The following is an 11456-nucleotide window of genomic DNA, read 5'->3' on the forward strand; positions in this document are numbered from 1 at the left end:
AGGCTGCACCCCTGCAGCAGCACCACGGCATCCTGCAAACCCCAGAAAGACGCAGAGCTCCTCTTCGCTTGCGCTGCTGCCTGGGTGTCTTTGAATTATTTTCATCAATTAAGCTGCAAATGTCTCCAGGGACACCAAGCATTACCCAAACCTGCGATGCCTGTTCTGGCTATGCCCTAGGCAGGTTAATGCAGTGCAGTTGCATGACTGATGGGCTTGGCCACGCAAACCTCCGGGGTTGTTCTTGACGAGCAGGAGTCTCTGTGCTTATCTGGGCAATGTGACTGTCCCTTTTTGTGTCCTGTTTATAAACAGCCAGGCTGGGCTGACCCAGAAGGGTTTTGTTTGTACCCGTGGTGCGCCAGTCTGTGAAGGGCTTTAAATAGCTACTGACAATTATTTTGGGATTTCGAACAGGGAAAGAGCTAGTAAATTGTCTTTGGAAAAGGTCTGATTAATGCAGCAGGAGAGAGTGGGGAGCCAGCTGAGGGAGGTGTGGATGCAGCGGGATGCACGACTCCCCGTGTGTGACAGGACATGCAGTTAAATGACGTTTCTGACCATTGCTGTGTGTTTGGTAGAGACAAACTTAGTGCTGATTCTTCTGCCGAAGCTATTAAACTTCTCCAGTTTGGGATCTGTTAGTAAGCTATATATCACCTTTGTGTGGGTAACAGCAGAGGGAAATACCCTAAAACTCACCGCTGAGTCACTCCAGGGCAGGGATTACAATTTGTCAGCCGATGCTGAGATCCCCAAGAAGAGGGTGGGCGGTGTTAGATGTCCCCAGGCATCTGACAGACATGACACAGTGTCTCTCTGAGACCCTGCACCAGTCTGCTCTGTCTGGGCTGAGTCTCCTAAATGCCACGGGCAGCCACCTAGACAGTCCTTCCACCCTGCCTGCCCTTCACTGGGCTGATCAGAAATCCAGCTCACCTGCTGCTTCAGCAGAGAAATGTAGAAGAAAATATTAAAATCTCTCACAGAAAGAGGGGAGAGTCAAGTAGAAGCAATGTTTCACAGTGCCTCTTGGGGCAGCTGCAGCAAAACGCCAAGCATGAGGCAGGCGATGGTGGATCCCATCGGTTCTGCGTGGAAATAAATACACTCCTGCATGGCATAGCCAACCTCTTAAAACACGGCTGGCTTCATGCAAGGGAAAAGTTGATCTCTGCAAAACAAAAGCCTTAAAAATGTTCCGGGAAGTAACTGTGGTGTATTCACCGGGGCAGAAAGCTGTGCAGCTAAGAGAGAGCCAAGCAGAAGGATGCCGGGGCGGCAGGAGGGCTTTGGCGATGCCTGGCAGGCGGCGCAGGTACCACAAGGAGCAGCGGGCAGCAGCAGGCAGGGCTGGGCTCCGACCTGCAGCCGTGTGGCCTTTGATGCTGGCAGTGATTCAGGCTGCCGGCGTGGCAATGTGGAGCTACAGCCTTCGTGTGTTTGCAGCGTGTTTATTTGCAGCCCTTGCGTGAGCCGGGTTATTTTCTAGCCTGATTTCCTAAGGATATCCCACTGCCTGCTGGTCCCTGGGCTCACTGCTCCCCTCGGGTGGCTTTTGGACATGTTGCCCACTTCTGGTGGTTGATAGAGAGGGAGATGCTCAAACCACGTGCCGTTTCTAGTGGTTTTATGAAAATTGGTGATAGGTGAAGGCAAACAGCCCTACCACTGCCTGGGAAGAAAGTGGACAGGCACTGCCTGCCCAGGGATGGCTCGAGCCTGAGCAGCAGGCTCTCCCAGCACCAGACCAGAGCATGCAGAAGCGCAAGCAGGAGCGTTTGTGCAACCACCGCTAGTGCTACCTATAAGGCAAAACACGGGCTGTTGCCCATTTAAACATGCATCACCCATCACTCTTGTGCAGAAACCCCCCAAAACTGAGGCACATGCAGGCACCCGTCACTGCGGACATCTGGCTAGGGTTTGGCAGGCCTGCGTCGTGCTTGCTTGGGAAACTGGCTGGTGTCTGAGGGGCAAAATATCTTCTAGCCAGGCCCAAATTTTGTGAAGGGATGGGGGCTTGTCCAGGTATTGTCCCCCATCCTCCCCACTCTGTTGCTGTAGGACCGTGTTGGTAGCCTGAGCCATTTAATGCTGGCATAATTTGCTCTAAATTTACCAGCCCTCCTTGCTGCCCTAGGCTCACTGTGCGTATGGGACCTGATGAATGCTTCCTCCCACCCACAGGTTTCCCAATGAAATAAAGGGTCTGTCTCAGATTCCCTCGAATTGTTTTCAGTTACTATGTATCTTGCAGCAGAAGTTGAGATGGTCCATGATCAATACCCTCCAAGACATCGGAGTAAGCGATGACAGTAATGTTCAGTTCAGATAAGGCAGATATTGGCAGTTGGGCTGGAAACTTTCTGAAAATGAGGTGACCTAAACAGCTAATGACTTGTAAAGTGTCACAATGATGAAGGGATTATTAAACCCTGAAGGGGTGGGTCCAGGTCTTGACCCTTCTTTAGGATTAATTGTCTTCTGTGGAGCCAGTACAGGACCTAGTGCTTTTCACAGGGTTGTTCAAACAGTTTCTACTAGAGCAAAGGGAGAAAAACTACAGAGCTGCAGCTTGGACCAGAGGTGGGAGTTATCTGACAAGCTATAATCTGAAATCTCTGAAGCCTAGGCGAGAGCAGTCCTTTTAAAGTATCAAGCTGATGGCAGTTCCAAGCTGGGACATCATGTGCCATTAGGGAATGGAAATTCAGTCATGCAAAACAGCTAAACTTAACAACTGCTACAAGAGAGGCTGGTTTGTGGAAGGAAATAGGGACGCCGTCCCTGGATGGTTGTTCTCTGCAGGTTCTGCATGAGGTTTTGGGAAGCGCCTGTTTACGCCGAGCAAAGGTTAACCCCTGGCCGGAGGAATCCCCAAACCCCCGCTTTGCTCCAGCTCTCCCCAGTGCCTCTGTACGGGTGAGGGCTAAACCCTGAAACCCAACTCTTCAGTTGTCTCAACCGCCTTTAAAATCAGGTAAATTGGATGTGGGAACCTGCTTTTAAGCTCTTCATTAGAGGACAGCTTCCAGCCTATTTCTGAAAACTGCTAAAGTGTGTGACTTGGGAGAATTTTTATTACTGAAAATCTGAAAGCAAATCTTTTCCCCAGTTTGATTGACCGAAAATATCAAAGTATTAATTGTGGCCTTGACCATGCACGACACTGATGGGAAGGTTATCTCACATCTGACTTGCCAGGGGTTGTGGTGACCTACCGTAAGGTTTGTTTCAGCACTTTGCTTTTCACAAGTCTTATTTCTGGGCCTTTCCTTGCGAAGCTGTATCTGCACTTAAGCAAACAGGAGCACGGAGGCACCGATCCACACATGTAAGTGCACCACCGAAAGCCCCTCCGCAAGTCGCGGTTCCCAGCTCCACACAGAGCAGGCATCTTTACAAACGTGCTCGTTAACAGTCCTAGGCGGGGTTTCCATAGGGTTTATGGGAGTTTTCTTCCTAGTAACAAATATTCATTATTTTTGCTTCTGAACACCACAAACATTCATCCAATATTTTATAACGAATGTTGACTTTTCTGTGCTAGGCCTCCATGATTCTTCCCCTTGCACTGACTTTCGACGTCTACATATGATTCATTTGATCTTTCCCAAAAGAGTCTAGGGAATTAGATTAACGAGGCCAATTAATAAACTATTGTAGCCATGAGACCTCATACACTTTACTTACCAAGTACAGTACATCATCCTTTAACTCAGAGGCCCAGAAAAAATTGTTAATGAGCAAATTTTGCTGCCATCAGTGCTCTGTGGCTACTGCCAGGCAGGATGCTGCCTGCCGGAGCAGGGACTGCAAAGTGCCACAGGGATTTGGTGGCCGTGCCCTGGCTGGCTGCGGGGTGCTCTGCTGTGGCCCAGGCATCGAGGTGCATCTGCTGCTCTGAGCCCCGGCCAGGGGGAAGCACTGTATAGCTGGAGATTTTATCACAGACCGTTGTAACTCAACAGCAATTAAGCAATGAGGAGTTTGGGCCCTGAGCCTGTGGCACTGGGAAGGGTGACGGACCTTCAGCTTTATGGGGACTGATCACAAGGTTTGGTTCCTCGGTTGCGGCTTTATCCATCAGTTTCAAAATGACTTACCCTCCCACCGACTCAGTAGTACGAGTTTTTTGTTATATAAATGCATCCTCCTGTGAGTTTGAGGTCTTTTCTATCATCAGGCCAAGTTGTGCAGACGGAGGTCAGAGGGTCACCCTGCTGACGGTTTTGTACTTCAGCATAAAGCACACCTGTGTTTTCAGAGGGTCTGCTTAAGAGCCGCCAGCTATCTGCAGCCTCTCGACACCTCCAGTCCTTTGGCCGGGGTAAGGCATGGATGCAGGACATCAAGCTCTGCCTTCAGCAGATGCCTCCACGCATCGGGGTCTGTGCCTTGGCGCAGCCGTGATGGGATGCTGCGTGCCCCGGACAAGCTTATGCTCCAAGACAAGGATGGAGATTATGTATCTGATATTGACCTCTGTTTAATACATCAGGCAACTTAAACAGCAAGCCCCTGGCAGCACTCTTCGCCTGGCAGCCCACGTTCTTGGGAGCATCATTCACCTTTGCTGTCTTCTGCTGTGCCCAGCCCCTGCCTGCCCCCCGCCAGCAGCTCCGGGGAGCAGGACACAAAGCCAAGCAGGACTGCAAGGGCAGGCAGGCAGCAGGGACCCTCCTGCTGAGTCCACCCCCAGGCTGGTTTTCTCTGAGCAGGTGAGGGCTGAAAGATCCCTATTTTTTTTTGTAGTAATACTGCCTTTTTTTGGTGAGCCTTTTCCTGCGGGGTGGCCCTGGGACGGGGCACAGAGGGGACGCCAGGGAAGGCTGTACTCTGGCAGGCAGCTGCTTTTGCTGTCCAAGGCGAGGAACACTGAGAGATAAGGGAGCGCACAAATCCAGATGAGATTTGGCTTTTACTGGTGGCTTTCTTACAAAGCACGCCTGTGCACATCTGGAATAGTTCTAAAGAGACACAGTTCCCTGAGGGCAGGGAGGCGAGACAGAGCGTGGGGCTCCTGTCTGCCCCTTTCAGGATGGTCTCAGCAAACGCGAAGGCTCCTGACCGTGGTGGCAGTGATGCCATCCTCCCCGTTCCCCCAGTCCTCTGGCAGCACAGGATGCGAAGGGAGGTTCCTCAGAAACCTGGAGATGGCAACGTGGCGATTGCCGTTAACTCCTGGTCTCGGTGCGGGTGGTGGAGGTGCCTGCCCTTCACCGAGGGACACAGATGACCTGCTGGGATGTGGTGGCCCTGGCTGCAGTTTAGTCAGACCATAAAGCATTACCCATCCCGGCTGGAGACAGAATCATTTGTGTCACCAGGGAGAATCATTTCTGAGCATCCTCTAATCTGGGAACCCCAACTTCGTTAGGGAGAAGCTTAATGGATCCAAGTACCTACGAGCATCCGGGAAAGGGAGCAGGCTGGATTGCTGCCTGGGGCGCTGGCAGGTTCGGGATGGAAAGCCTTCCCACATTCCTTTATGAGCATATTTTTCTACTTGTTTATGTCAATTTTGCCGTGTGTAATCTGTTTGGCCTGCCTGGAGGAGCAGCAGGGCACTAATTAATTAATGATCACAGGAATGACTCACTTTCCTTGTGCCCTCCTGTGGCACCTTCTTTGTCACAGCGGGAAGCAGGAGCACAGATCCTGTTCCAGGCTGCTCTGGCCCAGCTCCTGGGCAAGGAGGACAGCAAAATACGAATTCACAGTGGCTGTGCCACTTGCCCGGTGTTGCCACAGAAGAGGAGCATGGGTGTGAGCTTGCTCCCACAGAAAGCCATCCTTCACTGAGCGTTCCTGAGGAAAGCTGGAAACGTTGAGATTTCAGTAGCATCGGGATGAATGCTGCCTGCTGAAACGAAGAGATGACGGCTCTGTAATTGCTGTGACTTCCTAAACAAAAATGGGGAAGCTGCTTGCCCTGCTGTTGGGGGAAGGAGCTCAGCCCGGTCCTAGGGCAGCTGGGCAGTAGGGCTCGCTCATCACCACCGCTCCCCCACCCTGCAAGGTCTGGTAGAAGCTCCATCACTTGTACAAGGGTGTCGGGAACCCCTAAAGGTGGGACCCTTGCAGGGCTTAAAATTCTCTCCCCACCCACAAGCCGTGGTATAGCGAGAACACAGAACTTACATCATGTTTAGGAGAAAACAAATTCTTTTTAAATTCTGGTTTCTTTTTAAAAAGGAAAAAAAAAAAAAAGGAGAAAATAAAGAAAATTAATCCAATTTTGACCCCCTGAGTGGGGAAGAGCAGAGAGTGCCCCTGCAAGGATCACGCTGGCTAATGCCAGCTCTGGTGCACGGGGAGCACAGTGGAGCAGGGATGCTGAAGGGAAGAAGCTGGGGACATCGCCGTGGCGGGGTAAATTGTATTTATGGGCAGGCAACACACAGTTTGTTGTGGGCAGATTCCCTTCCCTCTGAGATCATCTCAGCTGACAGTCATCAGACATGGCTGAATTCTCCATTACCCAAACAAGGCCTGGTCGTAACCTCTTGTGACAGCTCAGAGTCTATTATTACTGTTTATTACCAGATTGACACAGGTTCGTGGGCACTGTCCTTGCTGCTCTGCAGGAAGCTGGCAGAAGCATGACGAATGCAGGATCAGGAACCCTTGCTGCCATTAGAAATCCTGCAGGAAAAAAAGCGCCTCTGAACCCCAAACCCACAACCACCGATGTTACTGTGCCAAAACAAAAATTTTAAAAAATTTAAAAATTTGTTTTTTAAATGAAAGGAAAGACTTCCATGTCACTTAGTGCTGAAAAGCAGACCGAGGAGTAGCTGACTCTGCCCTTCAGGCTTCCACTGTACATTTCTTTTTCATGCTACGCTGTGCAAATGTAAGATTAGACATCACACAGCTTGCTTTGGCTCCTGGCCAGGCAAAGGTTAGAAAATAATTCCTTGTCTATAGACATCTTTATCCATCTCAGATGTATCAGTTTAGCCAAGGAGGATGTGAGAGCACTGTGGACTAACTGATGTCCAGTAAAAGAAAAAAACCCACAATGTACTCACTTATTTTCTTAAGGATATTGTTGAGAGACTTCAGATGAACTGGAACTAGATAATGTGATATAGATCTTGGCAAACACATTGAGGTGAAGGCTAAACTGGATGTTTACTTTCCTCCCGCTTACATTTGTGATCTGTAGCTAGGAGCCGAGATTCAGCTCCCTATTTCTTTAATAGGAGATGATGGAATACTTCAGGACGCAGAAGCCTGTGTTCTGCCAATTCATAGTATAAACAGACAAAATATTTCCTGGGGTTGATTTGTAAAGAGCAGCTGTTCTTTAAGATGCTGTAGGTATCTTTCCCTCAAACTAATTTGATCAAGACTTAAAAAAAAACAAACCCAAAAAATAAAATACTCAACAATCTAAGCAGATACTGCAGCTGCTCTGCTGAGGGAGGCTTGAGTTATGAAAATGGGGAAATTGCTACTCTACAGGAAGATGCAAGCTAAGTATTTCCTCTGGCATGGGAAGTGTTGTCACGGTGATGGAGAAGAACAGAGCACCCAAGGAAATGGGTACCACAGGGAAGGGTCATCAGTGACTGGCAGAGTGAAGTCATCTTCCTGTGGCAAGTGTTTGGTACCAGCTCCTGAGGACAATTACACAGGATCAGGACTCACCTTTTAAAAATAGTCTATATAAGGAGAGGGGGAGAATGTGCCTAAATGTCAAAATGTCTTACTTTAACATTCTTTTACCATTTTTTAAAATCCGTCTCTTCTTAGTTATCATTTTTGAGGCTGAATGCTTTCGTTTGTTACCAAATGCAGTTCAGGTTTCCATCCATACCACAAAGCCTCCTTTGTCTTTTTAGTTTTAAAACTATACGGTGTTTTTGAGACCATTTATTTAAAAATAGCATTTAAAATGAAGGTGGTTGCATTACATGTAACCCCTGAGATAGCTGTTTGGAGTGCTGCATAAATTACAGCCTCTTCTACTGACCATTTAATGCAAGTAAGATGGAAAAAAATAGCATGCAGATGATGATGAAAGGCAAGGGCATTTTTCAAAACTCAAGGTCTTCATGCTAATAGTAAAAAAAAAAATATTCTTGTCTCTGCTGGGGGTGACCTTGTAAAAAGCAGCTTGCATGTGTATCTCAAAACATCAGGACTAAATTAGGTCTTTATAATGTGACTGTAGTCTGAACGAGATTGTTTGTATTCCCCCGGGGGTCAGTGTGCCTAGCATGTAACTTGTTTAGCCCAGTTTAGATGCAGTGAGATGTACTGAGACATTTCCAAGGGTGGTGAGCTGCGTATGGTGCTTTCTCCTTGCGTTCAGAAGATTGCACATCTCGGAACAACTTGTAGGTAATGGCTGTTGGAGAGATGGCTGCTAGATGGTAAACAAAATGCTTCCATTTAGATGGGAAATACTGCTCGCCAGACAGCGTCCAAAAATGCAGATGTTGTGGGAAATTGCAGTTTGTCAAAACCAAAATGTTTTGCACAAGCTAACGAGTTTCAGCACATTTTTGAGCTACACTAACAAGTGCTGCCAGTCTGCCAGGAGGACCGGGAGGTGGCCTGAACCTGATGGTGTACCTCTGGGGAAGCCCTGTGTTATGACGAGACATCCCCATCGCTTCAGAGTCCATCCCTGACCCAGGCACGCTGGGCTCCTGGGCACGGACACTGGAGACTTTAGGAGATTGCACACAGCTTTGGAGAGCAAGTTCCAGAGTTTCTGAAAAAGTTACGAAAGCCCCACATTCTCTGATCATTTTAGTTTTTGTATTAAATAACATTGTTCTTTTTCTGGCAAGTTTTCCATATTTTTTCTTTTGTAGAATTAAGTGTTTCAGAACTTTGAAAATTCAAGCAGAAAAGAAATAATGGTCTTTAATCAGTTCTGGTTGTAAACTTGTATGATAAATATTAATTAAATCATGATTTTTGTCATGGCCCCTCCAGTATTAGGCTGGAGGAAAAAGAAGCCAAACATCATCTTGGTGTTCTACATTAAAGGCTTGTGTTTCTAATCTAGAATCTCTTATTTCGTGCAGCCTCAGCAAAATGAGGCTTCATGATCTCTCGTGTATCGGGTCCGGCTGAGCCCCACAGCAGCCCTCGTAGCACTGTGCTTGCGTCAGGAGCTAGAAAGGTGGTGACAACACACCCCTGCTTTGGCTGCTGCTGAGCAGGGCTGGCACAGCACCACGGCTGGCTCCACCGGTAGGCTGGGGGTGGGCAAGATCTTGGGAGGGGACATAGCCAGGAGAGCTGACCCAAAGTGCCCAAGAGATATTCCATACCATATAGATATAAAAGCTACGAGAAAAGAGGAGGAAGAGGGGGCAGTCATTATTTACAATGTTGTCTTCTGGAGCAACTGCTACGCCCGCTGAAGCCCTGCTTCCCGGGAAGTGGCCTAGCATCACCTGCATCTTTTGTTTTCCTTCGCTTCTGTGCACAGGACTTTTGCTATTGCTTCATTCAACTGCCTTTATCTTGACCTACAAGAGGTTTTTTTTCCATCTTATTTTCTCCCCTCTCTGTTCTACTGAGCAGGGGAGTGATAGAGAGGCTTGGTGGGCACCTGGCATCCAGCCAAGGTCAGCCCACCACATCTAGTCACTTTATCTCTCAATGAAAAACAACCTGGTTAAACTTCATATAGGCTTACTACACTGGGAAGAGTCAGAGTGTACATATTTTGGAAACAACTAGTGTAAACTTAGACTACATATTAGAAAAAAAATAATAATTCGGTGTCAGTCAGATGCTGGAACAGGGCTCAGAGAAGCTGTGGGATCTCCACCCTTGGAGGGATTCAGCCAAGGCCCTGAGCAACATGGTCTGACTTGCAAGCTGGATCTAACTGTAGAGTTGTCCCTGCTTTGAGCAGAGGGTGAAACAGAAAACCTCTGGAGGTCCCTTCCTACCAAATCATCCTATGACTCCATGACATTATCTGATACACATTTAACACCAAAGCTGTGTAAAGCTGTAGACAATGCCTACAAATACAAAGAAATTAGTGTAGCTAGAGCTATGGCACAGTCATCTTCAGGATGGATAACTGCAGCCACGCAGTCCAAATTCAACTGATGGTACAGAAAGAAAAGGAATGCTAAACAGAACATATCCACCTAAACTGTAATCCTGAACACAGATGCCAATATCCTTATTTTTCCTGGCATGTGTTAGGAAGACCATGATTACTACTAGGTGTAAGGACCTCAGCCTGACTGACCTCTTGGTGAGAGTAAATCTATTCATTCCTCTGTACTAAGCTGGGATATTGGTCCAGCACTGGCACAAAAAGAAGCATCTTCTGCATCGTGGAACTGGCAGTCAGAAACATTGGGAAAAAAACCAATTTCTCATCCTCAAAAACATCTGAAATATATTTTTAAATAACTACTTTTAGGAACTTGTTCTTTTTTTGTCTTAACTTCTAGTTTCTGAACCTTCAGATTGCACTGAGGTTATATTTAGTCCATATTTTATGCTTTTCTCCACTGCCTTGAGGATTAGAAATCTACTTTGAAAATAAAACTTCAGTCTAACATAATCACTTGACTCTAGAGGCGGGAGGTCTAGGACAGAAAGCAAATATTCCAAGAAAAACATTGAAATATGAGAGCTGACAGAACTGTGATTTAACAGTGTTCAACTGAGAAGATCTAACAGGACCATATGCTGAGGCAGTCAGCAGCTCTGAAGAGAAGTCAAAATCCAAGGGACTTTTCTCAAGGGGTTCGCAAACTTAAATATGATGAAGCTATTTTGATTTTGAGCAATACACCAGTGGGACCTTATTTGGAATATTCTCTGATGTGAGAGGAAGACAGCCAAGAAACGAATACGGTTCAGCTCCGGAGATGTGTGCTCCAGGGGAAGACCAGCTCCACTTGACCTCTCCGCTGAGCGCCTGAGAACAACATCAAACCTCTTGAAGACTAACCTGTTCTGGGCAAGAAGTATACTCGGTTTAAGAGAGCAGCAAATTCAAAGCCGGGATGGCGAGATAAAAGAACACCAAAATGAAATGGCAGAACTTCTGTTTCTTCCGCAGAGTGGTAGGAAAGCATGAATCCAACCGGGTTTTTGCTCCATTTGAGAAATAAGCTTCCTAATTTGATGCTAGTAATCAGCCCCATTCATCTGAACAGCCTTCCTCTGCTTCTGCCATGCATAGCCTGGATTCTGTCTACATCAGTGGTGTAATAAATATTACTAATGTACTCAGCGTAATGTGATTTTTCTATACCAATCAAATATGGCTTGTGGGCAAAGGTCCAAATCCGAACTTTCTCCCTGGCCCTTGGGTGTTTTCCCAGGCCCCTTGACGGTGGCAGTTGACTTGACAGAGAGATGTATGGTGGGAAGTCCTGGGGAAACTGGGCTACATGAAACCTCTGGCACAGCAAGAAGGGCACTGAGACGTTTGGGAAGAGAAGCAT

The sequence above is a fragment of the Falco naumanni genome, chromosome 9 (assembly GCF_017639655.2).
Source record: "Falco naumanni isolate bFalNau1 chromosome 9, bFalNau1.pat, whole genome shotgun sequence".
NCBI lineage: Eukaryota > Metazoa > Chordata > Aves > Falconiformes > Falconidae > Falco > Falco naumanni.